The following is a 26,116-nucleotide window of genomic DNA, read 5'->3' as shown; positions in this document are numbered from 1 at the left end:
TCACCAGGACCTTGTAGGTGCTCAATAAATATTTGTTGTGTGGCACAGAATAGGTATTCAATAAATATTTATATAATATATTTGTTTAATAAATAATTGATTCTTAGAAAGACAGAATGCTGATCCAACATATAAGACTTCGTTTTAAAAAACATTTATGAAAGACAAAAGTTTCTATTCTTGATACACGGAGAAAGAATGCAGCAAACGAACTGAGAGCATGAACAGGAAACTTACAAAAGAATATAAACAATTGATAAACACTAACAAAACATTCCATCTTGCTAACAAGTGTTCATAAAACAATACAAATACTTTATTTTTTTCTTATAAAAATTGGAATCTTTAAAAATGACAATAACCAGTCCAGAGGTGAGCAAGGAAGACCAAATTGACATCAACTCTAAAGAACTAAAAAATTCCCTTTTTGAACATTTAAATATTTACCCCAAAAATTGTTTATAGCAATCCCTAACCACAGTTATAGTCTCTAAAAACTATTCACCATTGAAAGGAATCGGGTCTGCTGAGAGGGAAAAAAATGGCAGATTCTAGGTCTAGGGCAGGAAAACTTGTCACACTAGGAAACAAGTTTATCAAAGACTACTGGAATCAGGACTTCCCTGGTGGTCCAGTGGTTAAGGCTCTGTGCTTCCAATGCAGGAGGTGCAAGTTTGATCCCTGGTTAGGGAACTAAACCCACATGCGGTGCGACCAAAAAAAAAAGACTACTGGGATCATGTCAAAAGGATGTAAGAGCCAACTCAAAGATTCCCACTGGCCAAAGACGGAGCCATTTTAGAATTTTTAAAACTGATTTTAAAAATTATGTGAGAGTACTTTTCTGCATTTTTTATCATAAGGATGATTGATAGATGTGTTAAAGCTCTATTCCAAAGAAAAATCTAATACACTACAGCCACTGTGATTTAAATACAGTACTATTTCAGTACAGCAAAGACTGAATGTATAACCAAATTTGTGAAAAAATGGAAAGCTTTAGTATATGAAAGTGTTTGGTTAGCTTTTAAATTTGAAATCAATAACCTATACTATTTCATTACAATTTAATTAATTATATTTATCATTTATACATTCATTATTTTAGTGCTTAACAAATGCTAAACATTCACATCTTCAAAATCATTTATTTTGGCTACATTTTCCTTTTTAAATAAATAATGACTTCTATACCATTTTATTCAAACTTAGATTTTACCAAGGAGAAATTTTGAAACTCCTGCTTCTGGTATACTCTTGTTTTGTCATTCAATATATAAAAATCTCTCTCTTTCGGTGTTGGAAACTCAGTTTCCATATCAGCCCTTAATGTGCTATCATTGAACTAACAAAACACCCATTACTCTCTACCTGGATTAAGACCAACATCTACAGAATCCTTGGTAAAATGACCCTCTCTTCTAAGTCCTCTCATACATCCTGATATCACATAGATTGCCAAAAATGTCACAGATAAATAAAGAGGAGCATCTTTCTACAGAAATTGACATCTAATATCTCAGGACTTCCTGCCAATGTAATGTTAAATTTGACAGAAATTTATTTATTCAAATAATCCTAGAATTCCACATGAAATTACTATCTTCCATGTGACCAATTTACTTCCAAAGTAGGTAAACTGCAGGAGATGCTCAGTTTAATTAAGAAGATTGAACAGCAAATTTTAAATAAAATAAAATAAAATGACAATTGAGTTTGCTCTCTCTTGAATTTTTCACTCAAATTATATTAGAGAATGTGGGCAACTCAAAAATGCATATTCCTCATTGTTTCTCAAACTTGATCATACGTAAGAATCACCAGGAGAGCTTCTTAAAACACAGATTCCTACGTCCCTCCCGCAAAGATTCTAAATCTTGAGTTCACTTGGGAGGGGGTTCCAGAATTTGCCTTTCTAACAAGCTCCCAGGTGTTGCAGATGGCCAATTGGAGCAGCTAGAGGTTGGCATTCCCAGTTGAATTTGTCTTGGTCCTTAGATAATTTGGCACTAGTATTTCCCTAATCAGTTTCCCCCCTTCCCACCTCTCTCCCTTACTTTTAACAGTGCCTGCTTTTGTGTCAGCTTTTATTTTAAAATGTCCTGGGAGCTACTGTTCACATGCTATTCTTTTACCCAGAAGATGACCTTAAGTAGTTCTGCTTATCATTTTATTGAAGGAAACACTCTACTATAGAGGCAAGTTTAAATAACCTATGGGTCTTGGTCATTGCCCCATACATTGCTGGAATTATAAACAGCTTCACTTCAGCATCTCAAGAAAATCTTTTTGCTTTGGGTAATAGTGTTTATGTGGCACAGTCCAAAGTAAAATTATTTATCTGATTTTGCCTTTGAACTTGAAAAGCTTTGTTCCCTAAGTAAACTTTTTAGAAAGAAATTATACAATATCCCTTTTCTCATTATCATACTTCCTATGGAATCATGTTCCATAGATTTAAGATTCATAAAATGTTAGGTTAATTACCACTTTATCTGTAAATAGGTTAATTACCAGTTTATCTGTAAATATCGATTCATTGTATGGTAGCACTGACAGAAAAAAATAATAGCAGATACCAATATGTTACAAAAGATTTCTATGATAAAATATATATGTATATGTGTATATATAGTACTGTGTATCTGTTAATCCCAAACTCCTAACTTATCCCTCCCCACCTTTCCCCTCTGGTAACGAAAAGTGTGTTTTCTATGTCTGTGAGTTTATTTCAGTTTTGTAAATAAGTTCATTTGTATCATTTTTTTGATTCCACGTACAACTGATATCATATGATATTTGTCTTTCTCTTTCTGACTTCACTTAGTATGGTAATCTCTAGGTCCATCTATGTTGCTGCAAATGACATTATTCCATTCTTTTTATGGCTCAGTAATATTCCATTGTATATGTATACCACATCTGTCAATAGACATTTAGGTTGCTTCCATGTCTTGGCTATTGTAAACAGTGCTGCAATATACATTGGGGTGCATGTATCCTTTTGAACCATGTTTTTCTCTGGATATATGTCCAGGAGTGGGATTACTGGATCATATGGTAGCTCCATTTTTAGCTTTTTAAGGAACCTCCATACTGTTCTCCATAGTGGCTGTACCAATTTACATTCCCACCAACAGTGTAGAAGGGTTCCATTTTCTCCACACCCTCTCCAGCACTTATTGTTTGTAGATTTTTTGATGATGGTCATTCTGACTGGATGAGGTGATACCTCATTGTAGTTTTGATTTAAATTTCTCTAATAATTAGTGATGTTCCTATGCCTGTAGGCCATCTGTATGTCTTCTTTGGAGAAATGTCTATGTAGGTCTTCTGCCCATTTTTTGAAGGATTATTTTCTTGATATTGAGCTGTGTGAGCTGTTTGTATATTTTGGAAATTAATCCCTTATCTGACTCATCATTCTCAAATGTTGTCTCCCAACCATAGGTTGTCTTTTCATTTTTTTACAGTTTCCTTTCCTGTGCAAGAGCATTTAAGTTTAATTAGGTCCCATTTGTTTATTATTGCTTTTATTTCCATTACTCTAGGACACAAATCCAAAAAAATATTGCTGTGATTTATGTCAAAGAGTATTCTGCCTATGTTTCTTCTAGGAGTTTTATAGTATCCAATCATACATTTAGATCGTTAATCTATTTTGAGTTTATTTTTGTATATGATGTTAGATAATGTTCAAATTTTATTCTTTTACATGTTGCTGTCCAGTTTTCTCAGCATCACTTATTAAAGAAACTGTCTTGGTCTTCCCTGGTGGTGCAGTGGTTGAGAGTCCGCCGGCTGATGCAGGGGACATGGTTTGTGCCCCAGTCTGGGAAGATCCCACATGCCGCAGAGCGGCTGGGCCCGTGAGCCATGGCCACTGAGCCTGCACATCTGGAGCCTGTGCTCCGCAACGGGAGAGGCCACAACAGTGAGAGGCCCGCATATTGCAAAAAAAAAAATAAAAAATAATAATAATATATAAAGACATCATATAATTCTCCATCATATAATCTTACCTCCATTGTAGTAGATTAAGTCACCATAAATACATGGGTTTATTTCTAGGCTTTCTTTCCTGTTCCACTGACCTATGTGTCTGTTTTTGTATCAGTACCATACTACTTTGTGTACTGTTGCTTTGTGGTACAGTCTGATGTCAGGGAGCATGATTTCTCCAGGTCTGTACTTTCTCAAGATTGTTGGCTATTTGGGGCCTTTTGTGTTCCCATATAAATATTAAATTTATTTGTTCCTGTTCTGTGAAAAATGTCATTTGTAATTTGATAGGTATTGCATTGCATCGGTAGATTGCCTTGGGTAGTATGGTCATTTCAACAGTATTGATTCTTCCAATCCAAGAACCAGTATATCTTTCCATCTGTTTGTGTCATCTTCAATTTCTTTCATCAGCATCTTAAAATTTTCAGAGTACCGGTCTTTTGCCTTTTTAGGTAAGATTTATTCCTAAGTATTTTTTTTTTGATGCAATGGTAAAGGGGATTGTTCTTAATTTCTCTTTCTGATCTTTCATTGTTAGTGTATAGAAATGCAACAGATTTCTGTAATATTAATTTTGTGTCCTGCAGCTTTACTGAATTCATTGATGAGCTCTAGTAGTTTTCTGGTGACGTCTTTAGGATTTTCTGTGTGTAGTACCATGTCATCTGCCAACAGTGACAATTCTACTTCTTCCTTTCCAATTTGGATTCCTTTTATTTGTTTTTCTTGTCTGATTGCTGTGGCTAGGACCTCCAAAACTATGCTGAATAAGAGTGGCAAGAGTGAACATCCTTGTCTTGTTCTCGATCTTAGAGGAAATGTTTTCAGCTTTTTACTGTTGAGTATGATGTTAGCTGTAGCTTTGCTATATATGGCCTTCATTATGTTGAGGTATGTTCACTGTATGCCCACCTTGTGGAGAGTTTTTTATCATAAATGGATATTGAATTTTTATCAAAAACTTTTTCTACATCTATTGTGATGATCATATAGTTTTTATCCTTCATTTGGATAATGTGGTGTATCACATTGGTTTACAGATGTTGAAAAATACTTGCATCCTTGGGATTAATCTCACTTGATCATGGTGTAGGATCCTTTTAATATATTGTTGGATTTGGTTTGCTAGTATTTTGTTGAGAATTTTTTCATCTATGTTTGTCAGTCATATTAGCCTGTAATTTTCATTTTTGTGATATCTTTGTCTGGTTTTGATACCAGGGTGATGATGGCCTCATATAATGAGTTCAGAAGTATTCCTTCCTCTGCAATGTTTTTGCAATAGTTTCAGAAATATAAGTGTTAACTCTTCTCTAAGTGTTTGGTAGAATTCACCTGTGAAGCCATCTGGTCCTGGACTTTTGTTTGTTGGGAGTTTTTAAATTACTGATCAATTTCAGTAATGTAATCAGTCTGTTAATATTTTCTATTTCTTTCTGGTTCATCTTGGGAGATTTTACCTTTTTAAGAATTTATCCATTTCTTCTAAGTTGTCCATTTTATTGGTGTATAGTTGCTTGTAGTAGTCTATTATAATTCTGTGGTGTCAGTTGTAACTTCTGCTTTTTCAGTTCTGATTTTATTGATTTGTGCCCTTTCTTTTTCTTGAGGATTCTGGCTAAAGGTTTATCAATTTTGTTTATCTTTTCAAAAAAACCAACTTTTAATTTCATTGATCTTTTCTATTTTTTTAATCTCTATGTCATTTATTTCTGCTCTGATTTTTATGATTTCTTTCTTTCTATTAACTTTGGGTTTTATTTGTTCTTCTTTCTCTAGTTCATTTAGTTGTAAGGTTAGGTTGCCTATTTGAAATTTTTCTTGTTTCATGAAGTAAGCTTGTATTGCTATAAACTTCCCTCTTTGAACTGCTTTTGCTGTATCCCATAGGTTTGGATTGTCACATTTTCGTCTTCATTTGTCTCTAGGTATCTTTAATTTCCTCTTTGATTTCTTCGGTGATCCATTGATTGTTTAGTAGCAGGTTGTTTAGACTCCATGTGTTTGTGTTTTTTTCAGTTTATTTCTTGTAGTTGATTTCTAATCTCATAGTGTTGTGGTTGGAAAAGATGCTTGATAGGATTTCAGTTTTCTTAAATTTACCGATGTTTATTTTGTGGCTTAGCATGTGACCTGTCCTGGAGAATGTTTCATGTGCACATGAAAAGGATGTGTGTTCTGCTGCTTTCACATGGAATGCTCTATAAGTAGAGCATTCCATGTGAAGTATGTTATGGTCTAATATGTTATTTTAGGGCCTGTGTTTCCCTCTTGATTTTCTGTCTGAATGATCTGTCCATTGATATAAGTGGGGTGTAAAATCCCCTACTATTATCGTGTTACTATTTATTTCTCCTTTTATGTCTGTTAATTTTTGCCTTATATATTGAGGTGCTCCTATGTTGGGTGCATGTATATTTACAGTTGCTATACCTTCTTCTTGGATTGATCCCTTGATCATTATGTAGTGTCCTTCTTTGTCTCTTATAACAGTCTTTATTTTGAAGTCTATTTTGTCTGATATGAGCATTGCTACTTGGCTTTCTTTTGATATCCATTTTCATGGAATAACATTTTCCATGCCCTCACTTCAGTCTGTACATGTCTGTAGATCTGAAGTGAGTCTCTTTTAGGCAGCATATATGTGACAGGTCTTGTTTTTGTATCCATTCAGCCAGTCTGTGTCTTTCGGCTGGAGCATTTAGTCCCTTTACATTTAAGGTAATTATCAATATGTATGTTCTTATTGCCATTTTGTTAACTGTTTTGGATTTATTTTTGTAGTGTCTTTTCTCTCCCTTGTTTTGTTCTCTTGTGATTTGATAACTATCTTTAGTGTTATGTTTGGATTCCTTTTTGTGTGTGTTATATATTTTTGGTTTGCAATTACCATGAAATTTTTGTACAGCAGTCTATGTATATATATGTGATTGTTTTAAGTTGCTGGTCTCTTAATTTCAAATGCATTTTACAACCCTGCGTTTGTACTCTCCTCCCTTCGTGATTACTCTTCTTGATATCATATTTTACATCTAATTCTTTGTATATCTGTTAACTGCTTATTGTGGATACACATGATTTTACTACTTTTGTCTTTTAACCTCCCTACTACCTTTGTGTGTGGATGATTTCCTACCTTTACTCTATGTTCGCCTTTACCAGTGAACTTTTTCATCTTGTAATTTTCTTGTTTCTAGTTGTGGCTTTCTCTTTTTTGCCTAGAGAAATACCTTTAACATTTGTTGAAAAGCTGGTTTGGTGATGGTGAATTCTTTTAGCTTTTGCTTGTCTGTAAAGCTTTCAATTTCATCATCAAATGTGAACAACAGCCTTGCTAGAGTATTCTTAGTTGTCGGTTTTTCCTTTTTATCACTTTAAATATATCATGTCACTCCCTTCTAGCCTGCAGAGTCTCTGCTGAAAAATCAGCTGATAGCCTTATGGGAGTTCCCTTGTATGTTATTTGTTGCTTTTCCATTGCAGCTTTTAATATTCTCTCTTTATTTTTAATTTTTGTCAGTTTGATTACATTGTGTTTTTGTGTGTTCCTCTTTGGGTTAATCCTGTATGGGACTCTCTGTGCTTCCTAGACTTGGATGACTATTTCTTTTCCCAGGTTAGGGAAGTTTTCAGCTATTATCTCTTCAACTATTTTCTCAGGCCCTTTCTGTCTCTCTTCTTCTTCTTCTGGGACCCCTATAATGTGAATATTACTGCATTTGATGTTGTCTCAGAAGTCTCTTAAACTGTCCTCATTTCTTTTCATTCTTTTTTTTTCTGTTCAGTGGCAGTGATTTCCACTACTATGTCTTCTGACTCACTTATCAGTTCTCCTCTATCATTAATCTACTATTGATTCCTTTTAGTATATTTTTCATTTCAGTTATTGTATTCTTCATCTCTGTTTGGTTGCTCTTTGTATTTTCTAAAACTCCTTATTAAAAACTTATAACTTCTCATTCTGTGCATCCATTCTTTTCTCTAGTTCTTTGATCATCTTTATGATCATTACTCTGAACTATTTCTTCGGTAGATTGCCTATCTCCATGTCACTTAGGTCTTCTTCTGGGATTTTATCTTGTTCCTTCATCAGAACATATTCCTCTGCGTCCTAATTTTGTCTATGTTTATATTTGTATTTTTGTGTATGAGGTAGGTTAGTTAAGTTTCTCAACCTTGGAAAAGTGGCCCTCTATGTAGATGTCCTATGCATCCCAGTAGTGCACTCCCCTCTCATCACCCAAGCTATGTACTCTAGGTGTTCCCCCTAACAGGGCTGCATGGGTCCTTCTGTTGTGGCAGGCTGACTGTGTGGACAGTCTGGTAGGCTTGGTTGACCCCATAGTCCAGTTCGTTGCCAGACCCTGCCTTGTGTGGCTGTTGCTAGCTGCTGTTTAGCAGGGCCTCGTTATGAGGTGGCTGGTTGTGGAACCCTAAGGGGCCCTGGGGATAGTGGTGGCTCACTGGTGGAGGAAATCAGAGTCCCAAAGGCTCTGGGGCTGTTTCCTGCCCACTGGCAGGTGAAACCAGGTCCTGGAGTTAGTACCAGACTACTGGCAGGTAAAGCTGGTTCCTGGAGTCCGGCTGCAGGGCCCAGGGATCCCAGAGCTCATTTCAGACTGTTGTGTGGGGAGCGGTTCCTGATACCATTGTGTATGGGGTCCAGGGTGTCCCAAAGGTTGTGTTGGCCTTCTAGTAGACAGGGCCAGGGCCCAGCTGGTCCCAGGATAGTATCTGGCCTGTGTTGGTAGACCCATTCCACAGGCTGTGGGATTGTAGTTTTCTTGCATCTAGTGTCTACCCCTGTTAGGTGAGGCTCATCTAGAAGCTTGTGCAGGCTTCCTGGCAGGAGGGACAGGTTCCTGTCCACTGGTAGGTGGAGCTGGGTCTTGGCTTTCCGGTAAGGAGGGCCATGTCTAGAGGCAACTGTGGGCTCGGGAAGTCTTTGGGCAGCCTGTCTGCTGATGGGTGGAGTTATGTCCCCACCCAGTTAGTTGTGTGGCCTGAGGCATCCCAGCACTGGTGCCTACAGGTTGTTGGATAGCAACATGTCTTGGCTCTAATGAGCCAAGGTGTCAGCCACCAGCAGCAGCAGCAACATTCACATGGCTGAATGGTCCCAAATATGTTTGCCACAAGTATCTATGTCCCTGGGGAGCCACAGCTCCCCCCACCCACCTCTCCAGGAGACTCCCCAAGACCAGCAGGTAGGTCTGGCCCAAGATCCTATCAAATTACTGCTTTTGTCCTGGGTCTCAATGCATGTAATATTCTGTGTCTGCCTTTTAAGAGTGAAGTCTCTATTTCCCCCAGTGCTGTGGGGCCTTTGGTTAAGCCCCACTGGCCTTCAAAGCCAAATACTCTGGGGGCTCACCTTCCCAGTGTCATAACCCTGGGCTAGGGCACCTACATGGGGCTCAGAGCTCTCACTCCTGTGAGAGAACTTCTACAGTATAATTATTCTCCAGTTTGTGGGTTGCCTCATCCAGGGAGGTATGGATTTGATTTTATCATAAGTGCACCCCTTCTACCCATCTCATTGTGATTTCTTCTTTATGTCTTTAGTTGTAGAAGATTTTTTCTGGCAGGTTCCAGTCTTTTTCATCAATGGTGGTTCTGCAGGTAGTTGTGATTTTGGTGTGCCCATGAGAGGAGGTGAGCTCTGGCTCTTTCTACTCCATCATCTTGGCCACTCTCTTGCCAGAAAATATTTTTATAAATCACTGGAGACTGAAGATAAGGTGCTGAGGGAGTCCGACCAACAGTAGCAAAGGAGATGATTTTTTTACTAAACATTTTGTTGCTTACTCTGTGCCAAGAACTATTCTAAGTGCTAATATGTGTTAACTTATTTAATTACTATAACTACTTTTATGAGATATGAATTATTTTCTGCTCCATGTTACAGATGATGAGACTGAGGTATAGAGGTTAAGTGACTTATCCAAGGTCATGCCACTGTAGGCAATGCTGTGATTTGAACCAAGGAAGCCTCAACCCACAGTCCATGCCTCAACCAGCATGCAATACTGACTTCATCTGATAAAAAATTTTGTAGGTGTTTGTTGTTTATCTGTTTTTTCTATGAAAAAGAAAGGGGAAATGGGAAAAAAAAGTGAAGCAGGAAGAGAAAGGAACCAGAGGAATGGCAAAAAGCCAGAGGATGATGAGGCCCAGGCTCTGCTTTCAGAGGTGGTATGACTGAAATGTTTTTTAAGAATGTTACTGAGTACAATCTCATACTGCTTACTGCACAACAGGCCAGTAAATTGAGAGACAAGTAGTTGGGGGAGGAAATAGCAACTTTATGTAGAAAGCCAGGAGACTGAGAAGATGGTGGACTAGTGTCCCAGGGAGCCATCCTACCCAAGTTAGGATTCAGGCTTCTTTTATACTAAAAGGGGAGGAGATATAGTTGGTTGTTGTAGATTTCCTGGTGTCAGAGTCTTTTGTTCTTGCAGCTGACCAAGTAGATCAGGTCATGATGTTCCTGTAAACCTCCAACAGGACAAATGTTCTTCCCTATTACAAGAATAGGAGTGTTTTATATGAAATGTTACATTCTTTTATTTTTCAGTGCATATTATGGTCCCTCCTCCTGATGCCCAAATCAACAATAAATCTAAAATCACAAAGTCTTGTAGAAAACAGCAAAGGGGCAGAGTTTTACATCTGGGTTAATGTGGTACAGAATGGAGATTTCACAGGGACAAAAAAAAAGCCACAAAAAAAGCAAGAGCCCATAAATAGAGGTGATCAGCTGCTCAAAATCCTGGGTAGCCTCTGAAATCTTGAATCAGTCTTTGGACTTCCAGGCTATGGAATTGTATTGATAGTTCAAATAATCTTTTGTATATCTCAAGAGGAAGGGAGTTCCAACTCACATTTGCATTTCATTTTTAAAAAAAATTTTTATAGAAGTATATTTGATTTATAATGTTGTGCTAATTTCTGCTGTACAGCAGAGTGACTCAGTTATACACATATATACATTCTTCTTTTATTTTCCATTATGGTTTATCCCAGGAGATTCTATATGGTGCTCTGTGCTATACAGTAGGACTTTGTTTATCCATTCTAGATGTAATAGTTTGCATCTACTAACCCCAAACTCCCAGTCCATCCCTCTCCCTCCGCCCATCCCCCTTGGCAACCACAAGTCTGTTCTCTATGTCAGTGAGGCTGTTTCTGTTTTGTAGATAGGTTCATTTGTGCCATATTTTAGATTCCACATATAAGTGATATCATATGGTATTTCTCTTTCTCTTTCTGACTTACTTCACTTAGTATGATAATCTCTAGTTGCATCCATGTTGCTGCAAATGGAATTATTCCATTCTTTTTCTTGGCTGAGTAGTGTTCCGTTGTATATATGTGCCACATCTTCTTTATCCATTCATCTGTCGATGGACATTTAGGTGTTTCCATGTCTTGGCTATTGTGAATAGTGCTGCTATGAACATAGGGGGGCTTGCATCTTTTTGAATTATAGTTTTGTCCGGGTATGTGCACAGGAGTGGTATTGCTAGATCATATGGTATCTCTATTTTTAGTTTTCTGAGGGACTTCCATACTGTTTTCCATAGTGGCTGCACCACTATGCTGAAAGCATTGCATTTTAAGTTAGGAAGATTATTCCATTTTCTCCACAATAAATTGAGGATGGTGGTGGACTTTATTAGCCAATTTTAACAATGAAGCACCATGTCCAGCTTGAGAAATATCATAAGTACCTATTTTAGTTATCACAGGAAATTACATGAACACTTTAAAGTTAAGGTAAGATTAATAAACAAAAATACTTTCAAAGATTTCCCTTTATCTGTGGACAACTCAGTTTCCATTGGATAGATAATTCCCATTCCAGTTTACTTTCAATCATTAGACTGTGTTTGCTTTATCATAAAGCTATATTTCCATGAGGCATAAGTAAATCATTTTCTTTCATCTATAAAGCCAAGATTTTCCTTTCTCTTATATGTGGCACCACAGTCCAAACAAGGACAGGCTGGCTGAACGAGGGCCATTTCCAGGCTGATGACCTAGTTTCCTGTGTACATTGGCTGTTATTGTGAATTTGAGGCCATTTGAGTCCCTGAGGGTTCCCAGACAAAGACTTAGCGGGTGGGCTTCCTGGTAGTGTCAATGGGAACACTAATAAACTTGTCTCAGATGGATGATATCCTGTGCATATCTTTGCTTTTCCTTGCTCTTCCAAGGAAGTGCCTCCAGGAGAAAATTGATCCAGCTCACCACTTATAGTGCTCCCCATTGGTTTGTGGATGTTTCCACAGACTTATTTGTTGCATATACAACTAACTTTTTTGGTTGCTTCCTCTTAGTTGCCACAGATTTAAAAAAAAAAAAAAACAGTAAGGAACTTCAGTGATTTGAAAAAGAAGACATTTTTATTCATTCATTCAATAATTAATACATTTTTATTCAGGATTCAATATGAGCTTAACCCTATGCTAGGCACTCTGGGGTGATATAGATAATAATAACAGTATTTATTGTTTGCCACTGTGACAAGGGCTTTAAACTCACCATCATGTTTAACCCTCACTACAACCATATCAGATATATTGCTGAGGCATTAACTAGGAAACAAGCTCAGAAAGATTAAGAATTTTGCACGAGTCCAAACGGCCTCTAGATTGCAAAGACTAGGTTTGTCTCTGGTTATGTGACACCAGGATTGATTCTCTTAATACTTCTTTAATAAGTTGTTCTGGCCCTCAAGAAGTTTATAGTTTAGAGATATACAGAACTCAGTTTAAGAGAAATCGGAATGCACTAAGTGCTATAATAATGGCATGATCAAGGTGCATTAACAAGACAGACTGAAATAATTCCACACTTTGCACTTTTCACTGGGGACAATGGAAATTACTCCAAGTCCTTCAGGCAAGAAAATGCAAGGGCAGGTTTGGGACAGCATAGAGTTCCCTCTAGGAAAAGCATGAGGAGTTGAGTGTGATGCTTGGAAATACGAGTTGTGGCCAAATCAAGAAGTGTCTTGGATTTTACAATCACAATTAGAAAACGTCAATGTGTGGTGGCTTCCAGACATGAACACTAAGGAAAACTCAAACTTTAACCCAGCTTCTCACATCAGTGTGTACGCTCTCTATTAATTAAGACCACCAGGTTTTGTGAATTTCTTCTATTTTGTGTATCTTTCTTCCTCTGTCTAGTTAACATAGACTGGATTTCACTAAATTACATGGACAATCCCACGTAATTCTAGGTCATGAGGTGTAGCAAGCCACAACTATATTCTTGTATTCCCCTTAGGTTCAAAGTTTAGGTTACCTAATTGGTGGTTGAGACAATGTCCAATTTCCCTTGATAATTATGTGAACAAGAACTGAAATCAAGGTCTTTCACCTTTCTGATTCTGTTCTCATATGTTGAAGAATAAAAAGGGGAAAAAAAGGAAGGAGGGCTAGATATATCAAAGAGTTCTCTGGTACACGTAAATGCTCCTGTTTGTGTATGTATGTGTGAAAGAGAGAGAGAGAGAGAGCAAGTGGATATATATGGTTTCCCCTTTCCCCTGTATTATGTAAGTGAGCTAAGCATGTCCATAATAATAGGATAACCAGTATTTTCCTCTTTTAGTGAAGACTTTGAGTTAATCATTTTCTTCAGGGAAACAACAACATGGAGAGAGAAGAGGTGACAGAAATTAGAATTTAAAGACTAAACATTTTATTATATGTGTCTTGAAGTAACTCATTGAAGTGTCATTCTTCAAATATATTTCCTGTTCTTGGCTTTTTTGGAATGCTGTGGCTTTGATAGAACTTCGTAATGTGTATCTACATTAGACTCTGTTCATAGAATTTCTTAAAACTTCATATGTGCCCAATGGAATGTGGGTAGGAAAATGGTTTTCACCCTTGCAAATCTATTCATTAGGGAGTTTTAAGATTTTGCCTTTTAAAATCAATGTCTTTCTGCCTTGCTGAGTCCTACCAGTCAACACAGAGTGAAGTTTTTTCTTCAGGAGGCCAAGATAGGGCCGGGCAATAGGGAGTCTCCTGTTTGTTCGTCTCTGTGTGCAAAGCTGATATGGAGCAGAATTAATTCTGTAGTGCTACTGGATGACCTCTCCTTAGGCCTTCCTTGGGGAAAGGCAACGTTTCAGAGGTACCCATTTTGCCTCATAAAAGTGAAGTTAATCCTAGTAAAAGTGGTGCTTTCTCTCCTAAACATTTTTGGACCGTGGAGTATATGCTAATAGCTATTATACTATTTTTGCTATGGTGACAGCAGTGCGTTGTCATCTAAATCCTTGTGCATGCATAATATCAGAGGCATGGTGCCAATAGGACAAACCACATCAGGGCTGGGAGTTAAGTTGATGTCACTTCCCTCGTTTTGTTTTAACATCCTGCTGAAATGTCTCTGAAGCCTCACAAGAGACTTTGCTTTGATCAACATCTTTCAACCTTCAAAGGCATCCTGGAGGTGTTTGTGAGACAGCTGCTTGCTGAAATAACCTTGATTGCTTGTTCTAAGAATTGTCAGTGCATGCCTCATAGATTTGTGGGAGTCTCTACCAAAAACTGCTGACACTGGCACCCAAGTTCAACTATACTCACTGTACTAAGTCCCCCCACTATTTTTCATGAGTGACACCTCAATTTTTTGTGTGCACAAATGTGCTTAAATACAAGTCATCTAAAACGCTACCCATTTTCTTATTCTAAATATTCACATAATTTTTCTTGTACAAAAGTAACACATGCTCAGTTGTAGAAAAATTGAAAATTCACAAATGAGAGACAAGGAAAAATATCCTCTCTGAGACCACTACAGAAACATAAGAGTACTCCTCTAGTAATCTGTAATGTGAATGATTTTTGTTTTATGTATTATTATTAAATATAATTGTAGTAAAAATGTATACAGAATAGAGTGTACCAGTTTATTTTTAAGTAATTACATAAAATATGCCTTTCAATAGTGAAAAAAATCATCCTGGTGTTACACTGACTCTCTGATGAAAACTTCCCTTATTCCATTAGCATTCTTATATTTTACTGTTTCAGTTCCTCGAGCATTACCAATACTCCCTGTTGTGGAAAAGGAAAAAAGCCAAGTTAAATGGTTGGACACTTGAAGAATTGTTGGTTTGGAACACATAAAAATCAACTTCTGAATTGTAGTTTCTTTTTTTATTATTGCACAAAAAACACACTAGTCTTCAAAGTATTCTGATTCACTGGACTGTGTATAGAGAAAGTAAGTTTTGCAGTGACTGTTGGAATGCTCACAGAGAAGAGATTGTCAAGGTGATGGGTGGGAGATAATTAGCAGCCACCTGGAATGGACTGTGGAATAGTAATAGGGAGATATTGAAAGCCATATGAAGGAATTGGAGGAAAAAAAGGCATAGAGACTTAGAAAATTATGTAAACATAATAGTGAAAGAATAAGAATAGGATGAGTACAAGGAATTGATATTTTGATTTATTACTTGGGCCAGGTACTGTGCTAGTCACTTTCCAAATATTACCTCTTTTAATCTTTACAATTATGCTGTAAAGTAGAGTGATACAGTGAAACACAGAGATGTAAAGTAACATGACCATTTTCTTGTAGCCAAGAGTGACAAAAAGCTGTCAGGTAGATTTTCAAAGCAAACTGAATCAGGTTTTTGGTTTTTTGTATTTTTGTTTTTTTTAAGCAACTTTATTGGCAGATAATTCATATACCAATGCAATTTAGCCATTTAGTGTGTACAGTTCAAGGGTTTTTAGTAGATTCAGAAAATTGTGCAAACTTCACTACTAATTTTAGAATGTCTTCATCCCCCTAAAAGAAGTGTACCCATGAGAAGTCATTCCCCAGACTTCCCTTCCCCAAGCCTCTGGCAACCACTAATCTACTTTCTGTCTCTGTAGGTTTGGGTTCATCCATGTTGTAGCATGTATTTGTATTTCATTTTGTTTTATTGCTGAGTAGTTTTCTATAGTATGGATATGTCACACTTTGTTTATCCTTTTATCTGGTATGGATATTTGGGTTGTTTCTGCTTACTGGCTATGTTGTGGGTTTTTTTCTTAATTGAGGCAACATTGGTTTATAACATTATATAAGTTTCAAATGTACAACATTATATTTCTGTTTCCAAAGACCCCACAGCGTGCTTACCACCAAAAATTTAGTTTCCATCCATCTCCATACAGTTGATCCCCTTTACACATTTTGCACTGCCCCCAGCCCCTTGCCCTCTGGTAGCCATTATTATGGTCTCGGTATTGATGTATTTGTTTGTTCATTTATTTTGGATTGTCTGTTTTTTATATTCCATATATAAGTAAAATCATATGATTTGTCTTTTTGAATTGATAATAGCTAAGGTTTTGCAACATCTGTTTGAAGTTAATATTTTATTTCAAATTAAATATAATCAAGAGTTCCCCTTACTCCAGACGCTTTTATCTTCCTTCTCGCAGAAGCTACTATTCTCATGCATGTCTCCTATCTTTCCACCTTATTTTTTAATGTATTACATAATTTTGAAATGTTTGCTTTTAGCTGCATATTTTTGTACTGAAAAATAGATAACTATTTTAAAGAAGGTAGCACGAGGAACTCAAATATTGAAAAGCAACCAGTTAGACAAAAATGTAGGAGACACACTCTACTAGAAATTCATGTCAAGATAATCTTTGCCAGATCCATAAATTGAATTCATCTTAGCAAATTCCTATATGGCACATCAAGATAACTTTAATGTTTAAAAAAATACATAGCAATATTTCTGTTCTGTTGTAATTTTCATTTATGAGAAATAAATACATTATAAATAAAATAAGAAATTAGAATTCAAAATAATTCACATTGGTAATATGTTTTTACAGGAGAAATGCTTGCAAAAAGTACCTAGCATGATCTCTATTATTTTGTTATCTAAGATAACATATGGAAGTTATATTTTTTTAATTGCTTAAGAATTCCAAACACGAAGACATGAAAGCAGTTTTTAACTATTTTGATAAAATCATGTTTCGTCTAAACACACAAAATATAAAATAGAACCTTTTACATTTCTTTTTCATCAAAACTGTTTTTTTCTTACATATTTATTTGATGTGAATTAACAAATGGAAGAGACAATATAAATTTATACGTTGTGGATATGTTGGATATGGTATTTAATTAATTTTATGTTATTAGATATTATACTGATATGATTTTAAATATTTGGCTTATAATCTATATAACCCATACCAAAAGCTTGAAATTAATGAGAAATTTCCACAGCTGTTCACTCAAATTATTATTATCAAAGTGTTTAGCAAGTTAAAAAACGAAATCAAAAGGCAAAAAACAAAAACGCTGAATTGGAGGCTCTCCAAGGCCTTCCTCTCCTGAAATGTCATGACTAAAGGATTCTCCTCTTTCCTCCACCCACGAACTGAAGGCCTTGACAGAAAGAAATGGAAAAGAAGATATATAATGGCTCTGGTTATATTCACTCATGAGGTATAAATCTAAGGGAAAAGACTGGATTATTTTTAAGAAAATCTATGGACCCCCAACTCCAGATGAACTTACTTGGACAAAACACTATAAAAAAACAAAATGTGGGCTTCCCTGGTGGCGCAGTGGTTGAGAGTCTGCCTGCCGATGCAGGGGACACGGGTTCGTGCCCGGGTCCGGGAAGATCTCACATGCCGCGGAGCGGCTGGGCCCGTGAGCCATGGCCGCTGAGCCTGCGCGTCCGGAGCCTGTGCTCCGCAACGGGAGAGGCCACAGCAGTGAGAGGCGTGCACACCACAAAAAAAAAAAAAAAAGAAAAAATATGTTCAACTCAGTAGTTATACATAACACTAGTTCTCAAAACTATTTTGACTAACAGAACTTTAAATTTCCCTGACAGCGACATTTCTAATGTTACAATTTATTTTACTTTGTATTTTCTGCAGTGTTGGCTAGTCAACAAAGTTAAAATGTGTAGCATTTGGTAAACCTGAAATGGCACAAAATGACTGATGCCATCTGACCTTTCTTTGGATTGAATTTCATGTTGTATTTTGGGAAAGGTAGTGACTGTGCTAGATAAGTAATGAATGCACTTTGGTGTGAGAATTATGGAGAAATATATTAAAGGGTTGAATTCAGCATTATTACAAATTAGCTAATCTAGTCTTTTGGCACAAAATAAGCAGCCTGCTTTGTACACACTTGGAAGGTTTTAAAAACAAATCAATATAGCCATACACTCAGGACTATGCTAAAGAGAGCTGCTGATACACACACACTGCTCCTCCACAGTGGGCCCACTGTGGAGAGCTGCCACATCCAAAGCACCTTCCAGCTGTTGCAGGAACCCACCAGAGGAGTGAGTGCAGATGCAGACACCCTCAGTCAGATAATTACCTTGATTAAGATTCTCAGAATTAAACGGAGTTTAATCAAGGACCCTGTGAAATTGTGAAAGCGCCAGTTTCCTGGGCTTGCCCTCCTTTTCTGCGGATGGTGAGTTGCCAGACAAAATCAAAAGAGTCTTAATTACAAGGATGAGAGGCAAAATCAAAAGGGAATGAGAGAATCTGACTTTTGTGATGGAGATGGACCTGCACCAGTCCCAGCAAACTCAGCTCTGTTCTGTGTGGAGAGAGCCACAACGCATCGCAGCTGAACACCATCAACATTCCTGACAATTCGAAGGACTGAATTAGTAGCTATGCCAATATATTGGTGCTAATACTGAATTCTCTTATGATACAATGTTGTATGTGAACTTTTAGGAAATATTTGGGCTGATATTAGAAAAAAAAAAAAAATCCATGCCACTCCAGTTGTTACTAAGAAAGCATGACTCAGCCTAAATCTAAACTAAACCATTATTGGAAATAAATTCCCACATAAATGGAAAGCCTGAGAATCAGTGATACAGGGAGGTATAACTTTTTTCAACTTTCTTGCTTTCTTTTAATTTGGATCACAAATAGAAGTGATTATAAAAGTGATCCATTCCATAAATATGTCAATAGCTCCTAAAGTTCACTCACTACAACACTAATGTTCTTTTCATGTAAGCTGCTCCTAAGCCTTTTCCACTGTTCTGAATGTCTGTACTTGGTCTTTTGATGTGCAGGACCTTGTATTGATTCCTTTAGTTTTATTTTCTTAAAATTTGGCCTGGTATTATAAATAACATCAAAGAGTCATCATTTATTGGTGCTAATTAATTTGGTACAAGCACTCTGGGGATAGAATATTATAAAAATCATTGTACCCCCTCCCCAAGTCATACTTATGATAATATATCTTCACATATAAATTTCATATTTTTAATAATATTTTGTAAAGTAAACATAAATCCATCCCTGTCTATTTTCCTATTATTTACCATTATTATAAGCCACAAATGCGAACAGTTCATGGATAATCGATTTCCCTACAGGCTTTCCTCATGTCAATGCTCTGCAATTTCTATTTTTAGGATCTTTATTTATTTATTTTTATTACTTTGCTTAGTCCTTCAAAGATTTCCTTTGAACTGCTCTTCATATACTCCCTCTCGGTTGGCACCTAAAGTTTTACATTTTCTCTTTTTCTCAGATTTTATACCATTACCCTCCTATATTCCAGTATCTTCTTATTCTTCTGACTTAACCTTATATTTTCTTCCATTCATGCATCTGGAATGATCTGGAAATAGTTTCCATTTCTATACCTCTGTGAACTAAAAAGCTAACTCTCTGACTATATGGCTGTTAATTGCTTTCCCCCAGCAAGACCCATCTCTATACAGCATTTTTGCAACTGTTGCTCATTCATGCTTTGTTTTCCTTCTACTTCTTCTTCCTCTATAATTTGCTATCTTATTTTTCACAAGATGATACACAAAGCCTGAATATCACTATCAATGAAAGAAATTTAATCTGTTATTAAAATAAACCTTCCCACAAAACCAGTGTTAATATTTTCTATAATAGTAATATTATTATAGAAAAGACATGCAATATTTATTTTATATTATATGGTTATGTTATAATTATTAGTTCTATAATAGTTATTTGTTAATCACAAAATAATTTGAGGTATAAATTATGCATAATATTACATAAAAAGTATAATTTCATGTATTATGTTACAGGTTTATTATTACCTATATATTGTTTATTTTGTACCAGATATTTTACATATATCATCTCATTTAATACAGCCATTCTGTGAGCTAGGTGTTATTATCTTCACTTTATCGATGAAGAAATTAAAGAACAAAGAACTTAATTACCTTGCCTAAACTCACAAAGCTAGTAACAGGCACAGCTGGCTCTAGAGTCCTTTGAGATGGATTGAGTTTAGAAGGTGGAAGGAAGGATTTTGAGAATATTCAGGTGTTTCTAGCTATGGTGTCCTGTGTAAGGTGTTACCATTCATGAGTTTAAGAAAAAGTAATAACCAACCATTCAAGTTCTACATGTTTGTAAAACTCTTGCTAAGTGCCAGGTAGTGTGTTCTGAACAGTTCACAATATTATAATATTTTTTTCACACCAACTCTTAGATGTGAGAGAAGTAAGACCCAAAGATATTCAATAATTTACTTTCACTAGATTATGCAGCTAGCAAATGAAAAAGGCAGAATTCAGACTCATGACTCCTGAGTCTTTCACTTTTAACTACTATATTATGGAAAAATCAACCTATGCTGAAAGTGGGATGTCTTCTTGTTATCTAGATAAATAGCCTTCTGCTTTGAACCTCAAAATCAGTTACAGTTTTTGGGAATATCAGTTTTCAGGTAGTCACGAAGCCATATTAATTGTTGATATGCTCCATTCTGTTTGTGTAGAAAAAAGATCTCCCATTTTATTTTTAGGAAAGTGCAATAAATCTAATGAGAGACATATTAAAGCTGACGGCACATTTCCAGAGTTGACACACCAAGAATTCAAGTTCACCTCTAACCTCTTAGGTAGTATATAATTCAAACTGAAAATAAAAGAACATCTTGGTATACAAGTTCAGTTTTTAGTGTAGAAGGAAGAAAAGGGATGATGTCAGAAGAGAAGAAAGATTTTGAGTGCTTTACAGCTGGTGACATCTGAATTGTTTTGTGAACTCTGTTCTGGACCTAACAGCAAAACTCAAAATAAATGAGAAAAGTGCATTTCCGCCCATTTCAATATATAGGGACACTGAGAAATCCAGCCACCTCATCCCTGTTATAGGTGCTAGCAGGATATGACAGCTGTGCCACTACCCTGGCCAGGACCAGGGCCCACACTGCAGTAGCAAGGGATCTACGCATCCATACAGTGAGCTCGAGGGTATCAAGAGAGGAAGAGTGGAGACTTCGATGTGACCGAGTGACCACTGATTGCTCTGCCTGGGCAAGAGTCCGTGGGGCCCTGCCAAGAGGCCCAGAGGCAGAGGCTCAGAGTCTACATCAGTGATAGCAGGGAGAACAGGAGATTTGCTTCTTTCCATGATCCCGTGCATCCTATCCAACTGCCCTGGCTGCTGTGGCCTGAGCAAATACACGTTAGTAATTGGCCATTCTTTCCTGTCACCAGACAATTTTTCTGAGTTCCGCGTACCCAATTCTAGTCAGTCATTCTAAAACTTGCTCCAGAATTCCTGAGTATCTAATGTAAAATCAGGATTCCTTTTTATAGAGGATACGTACTAAGCCCTGGATATATACTGCAATGTTTTACTACTGTGAGCCACAAGTTAATATTTTCCAGATTATATTTATTTGACCTATAATTTCACTAGCCTCTTTGATAGTTAAAAAATAATGAAGTTTTACACATGCATAATTAGATATGATAAATGCTCAGAGAAGTATATAATGAGAGGTTAAACTGTCCCACAACCCCATACCCCTGAGTCTCTCTTCTTAAAGGGAGCCACTATTAACAGCTACTTCTGTAAGTCCAGAAACAGTTTCCGTGCATATAGCTGCATATCTCAATTTTAAAACGTAAAGAATGCTTATACTAGACTCACTTTTCTACACCAAACTTTTCACTTAATGCATCCTGAAGGTTTTTATTCAAATCAACATATACTTATCTACAGCATTTCAGTAGTGTCTATGTCATGTGAACATATCATAAAGCACTTAACAAGCCCCTATTTACAGTGACTAACTGGAACTATATTTGTTCTTACAAAGAGAGCTATAATCGAAATAGTATACTAATGTCTTAGTATACTTTATTATATTTATTTCAAATTTGGTAAATATTGCCAGATTCATTTGAGAGTAGTTTTTATCCAGTTCCAACTTCACCAGAGCTTCATACACTGTTGGTGAAATTGGAACCAGATGAGGCCTTATTTCCTCCCCAAAACTGATATTACTAACCTTTAAAACTCTTATTTAACTGATTAAAACATTAGAATATGCTAATTGATAATATTGGTAATATATGGCAGAAAGCTGAGCCTTTGAATATAATAAAAATAATAGTAACAGATGAGTACACCAGGTTTGTTCATTAAGTTCAAACTATAGTTTATGTTTCATGGATTAATTGTGGTTTTTTTACCCAATATGATATTGGGCTATTTAAAAAGTGAGAGAAAAAAAATCACTTCAAATTCTTTTGAAATTAAATAAGATAGATTTTCCTCCTGTTATGGATTGTGTATTTTCTACATCTTCCTTAACAAATCAGCATGGAGTTATATAAGAACTCCAAATATTGAATTTTCTGGAAAATTGAATATTTATGTTAGAAAGGAAAAATGACATAGTCACTAGGATGGTTAAATGAATTTACAAATAAGAAATACATTTTATCACATCATAGGATGTATTTCATTGACGTGAAGCTCTTACTATATTGATTTTAGAAAATAATTTTTATTGTGCATTTGTACTTTTTTAAACAGCATATTCACTGGAGAAAGAAGAATCAAGGAGAGAAAGAGTTTTGGAGGGAGATGAAGAGGAAAAGATGTCAGTAGAGTGAGTAAAAGGGAGGGATAGAAGGAGAGAAATACTTGTGTGAAATGGCCGGTTTTCATTTCCTTGTGGGATTCCCTTTACTTACCAATAGATATTTCTTTCTGATATAGAAGATTCATGCTGAATAATCCCCATGTATAACATTGTCTTCTGAATTTTGGTTTGATTTTGATGAAGCTGATCCCTGAGTAGACTGGTTTTCCATTTGGGGAATTATCAGGTATAAGTCAGCAGAAAACAAAATGCTAAAATGAAAATGAATGATAACAGAATATACTTCAGACAGTTCAACTTCAAGGAATTCTCATCTCATCTGAAGTGATCACATATGAAATGAACAAAGATTTATACACCATTGCTTTTGTGTTAAATAATACAGGATACTCTAGTGTTGTACAAATGGATAAACATGTGTTAAAAAAAAGAAACAGCAGGCCAAAATGGAGTCACTTGTGTTAAGCCCCAGGTCAGTAAAACAAGACTAAATACCTAACCTAATTATAGTTTCAGCCTCTCCTAGGAAGGTAATCTTAACCAGTCAGTCTGGAATTTCCTGGCAGCACTAGTGAGGTAGTCGATGTGCTAGACCCTTGCCTTCCCCCAGAGGAAGATGATCTTACCTGAAATAATCCTCTTTTTTTGTTTACGACTACCTTGTCCCTCCTACTTTCTACCTTTAAAAACCTTTTCTGCAGCTCTTTGAAGCTCCTTCTAAATGAGTATTACCCCAGGGGAGGGGATCTTGACTCTATCAGTTGCTCCTTCTGTTCCAGTGACATTACATGGCCCATCAAACTTACCTGAAGTAATACTCTTAGTTTATCACACTAAAATAGTCGTAGTACTACAGTGGACGTCTCAAAACAACTAATACAGAGGTTCATATTTGCTACTGTGACTCCATTTTGAACTACTTAACATAGCGTAAATCCTATAAGTTTCACACAAGATGACCAGGAATCATAACACAAAAGAAATGATGTCATAACAAGTACAGAGCACTTAATTCTTATCAAAGGAAATAGACTGAGGCTGTACAGAAAAAAAGCTGTATTTATTGTGGATATTTCACCACTGAGTAACAGAAAGGTCATGATTCCCATTTCCAAGGCTTACCACATTGAACTGGATTGTTTAACTCATTATTTTCATGTGAAGGACAAGGTCATTTTTTAAATCTCCAAATATCTCTTTCTTTTAAATTCATAAAACTAAATTAAGCTCAAATTCTAATCGCCTGAAATTTTTTAACTCCTTTGCTTGCAGTTTTTGGTAATTCTCAAAATAATATGCTTAATGTTCAAGCTCAGCCCATTGAAATGGTTTCAGCCCATTTCAATTCATGGACACATATTCTAACAAGAATATAATGTCTCCTTGATATTGGTTTTAGGGAAATGTGACATCAGATTCTTCTTTGGGTGTTCTATAAAGGGATTTTATTTGAGAGAGAGTGTTTCAAAAGAATGTGTTTGACCTGAGGCATATCTGAAGTGAAATAATGGAGACATGAGTCAAAATAAGCTATTCTGTTACCTAAAACATTTCCCCAAATCTCCCACTGGTAAAATAATGATATTTTGATTCTGAAAACTAGGTCCACTCTGGTGGGAAAAGGCAGAGTCATAAGATCATTACTTCTATATTTCCTAAAATCTTATGATACCAGAAAAAATGTCACATTTTTCCCATTTGAGAACTCAAGTTAAAATGTTTTAAAAATAGAAAATAGTGAAAACTTTATTGTTTTTTTAGATTTGAGGCAAGTACTTAAAAACTTTATTATGTTTTAGATTTGGGTCAAGCACAAAAAATGTTAAACCTTTTTATAATGTTTGTCTCTATAAGACAACACAGTTATGTTTTGGTTAACATTACATTGATCATGGGCATGATGGGAACCTCTGAATTTACAGCTGCACTTAGACCACTCATCACCCTTGGGCAAGCTAATAAGCCTCAATTTCTCCATCTTTACTTCACAGATTTAAAATGAGGATTAAAATGTGATCATATATATATAGCATGACCATTATGTAGAAGAACCTCAACAAATGCAAATTCCCTTTCACCTTATGAAAAGATTCCAGGGACATCATCACCCAGATGATTAATAAAAGAGAAAATCACTGTGATCCTCTGCCCCAATTACAAAGCTGTAGGTTCCTGAAATGCACTGCAAGATGCAGTAAGTTTAGACAGTTGAATTCATCTGTTCAAACAGCTGGCAATGGACCACCTTTCCCCACTAGCTAACCTGATTGAAGTAACATAGTATAGCGTTTAGAGATTGGCTTTTCGAATCTAACACTCATGAGTTCAAATCATGAATCCACCACTTAGACACTGAATCATTGACAAGTTACCTTTGCTTTCTGAGACCTAGTTATCTCACCTACAAAATGAGTTAAGTGCCAAGTCCAGTGCTTTCTATTGCATGTTGTATGCACTCAATAAGTGTTATATTTTCTCCAATGTTTCTTTTTTCAAAGAAAAAAAATTAGCTAATGTGTGGAGTTTGAAAGTTCCTGCTAATCAGGAAAAAAATAAGAAGAACATTAAAACAGGGCATTGACCAGAAGAAAAAGTAAAAGTATTAATTAGGTAAACATGTATTCACAAATGGCAAATAGTCTCCAGACCTCCTGGTTCAGAAGAAATATGTTTTCCTCTACAATCACTGATATTACAACAAAATGCTATGCCATCCATATGACATCTCAAAATATCAGAGTGGACCACTTTATTTGCCACAATGTGGTTCTTGAATTTGATTTCCACCTGTCAATCAAAATGCTACCTTTAATCTTAATAGTTCCTGTCACTGATTTTTGATATGAACCCCATTAAATTTTATTGAAAAGCAGCATTCACAGTACAGTTGCCACCCAAAGTTAATGAATAATATATTTTTCATGTTACTTCGTGAAATCCATAAATAATGACATAAAATCTAATCAGTACATTTTAGACATAAATGTTTAAGAATGTTGTGATGGACTATATTAAATTGTAAATGTTGTTTTGTTAAGAGATTTACAATTTAACTACCATGACATCTTTATCCTGCGCATTTTAGCTTACTCTCTAGGTGACTAGCCATCTGCCACCAAAATAACATATGGTAGAATTAAACAGATGTCATTACTTGTAG

At 36.0% G+C, this 26,116-nt stretch overlaps 1 long non-coding RNA gene across 1 annotated transcript in view; it reads left to right on the top strand.

Moving 5' to 3' along the window:
- Positions 1–26,116, top strand: part of LOC307189361 — a 122,914-nt gene that overhangs the window by 41,748 nt on the left and 55,050 nt on the right. The window contains exon 2 of the long non-coding RNA XR_013829168.1: positions 22,887–22,962. This is a non-coding gene — a long non-coding RNA (uncharacterized lncRNA). The remainder of the gene's footprint in view (positions 1–22,886; positions 22,963–26,116) is intronic.

This window comes from Stenella coeruleoalba (assembly GCF_951394435.1).
Source record: "Stenella coeruleoalba genome assembly, chromosome: 7".
Classification (NCBI taxonomy): Eukaryota; Metazoa; Chordata; class Mammalia; order Artiodactyla; family Delphinidae; genus Stenella; species Stenella coeruleoalba.
The sequence above is the reverse complement of the archived record's forward strand: the minus strand, read 5'-3'. Positions and strand labels throughout refer to the sequence as shown.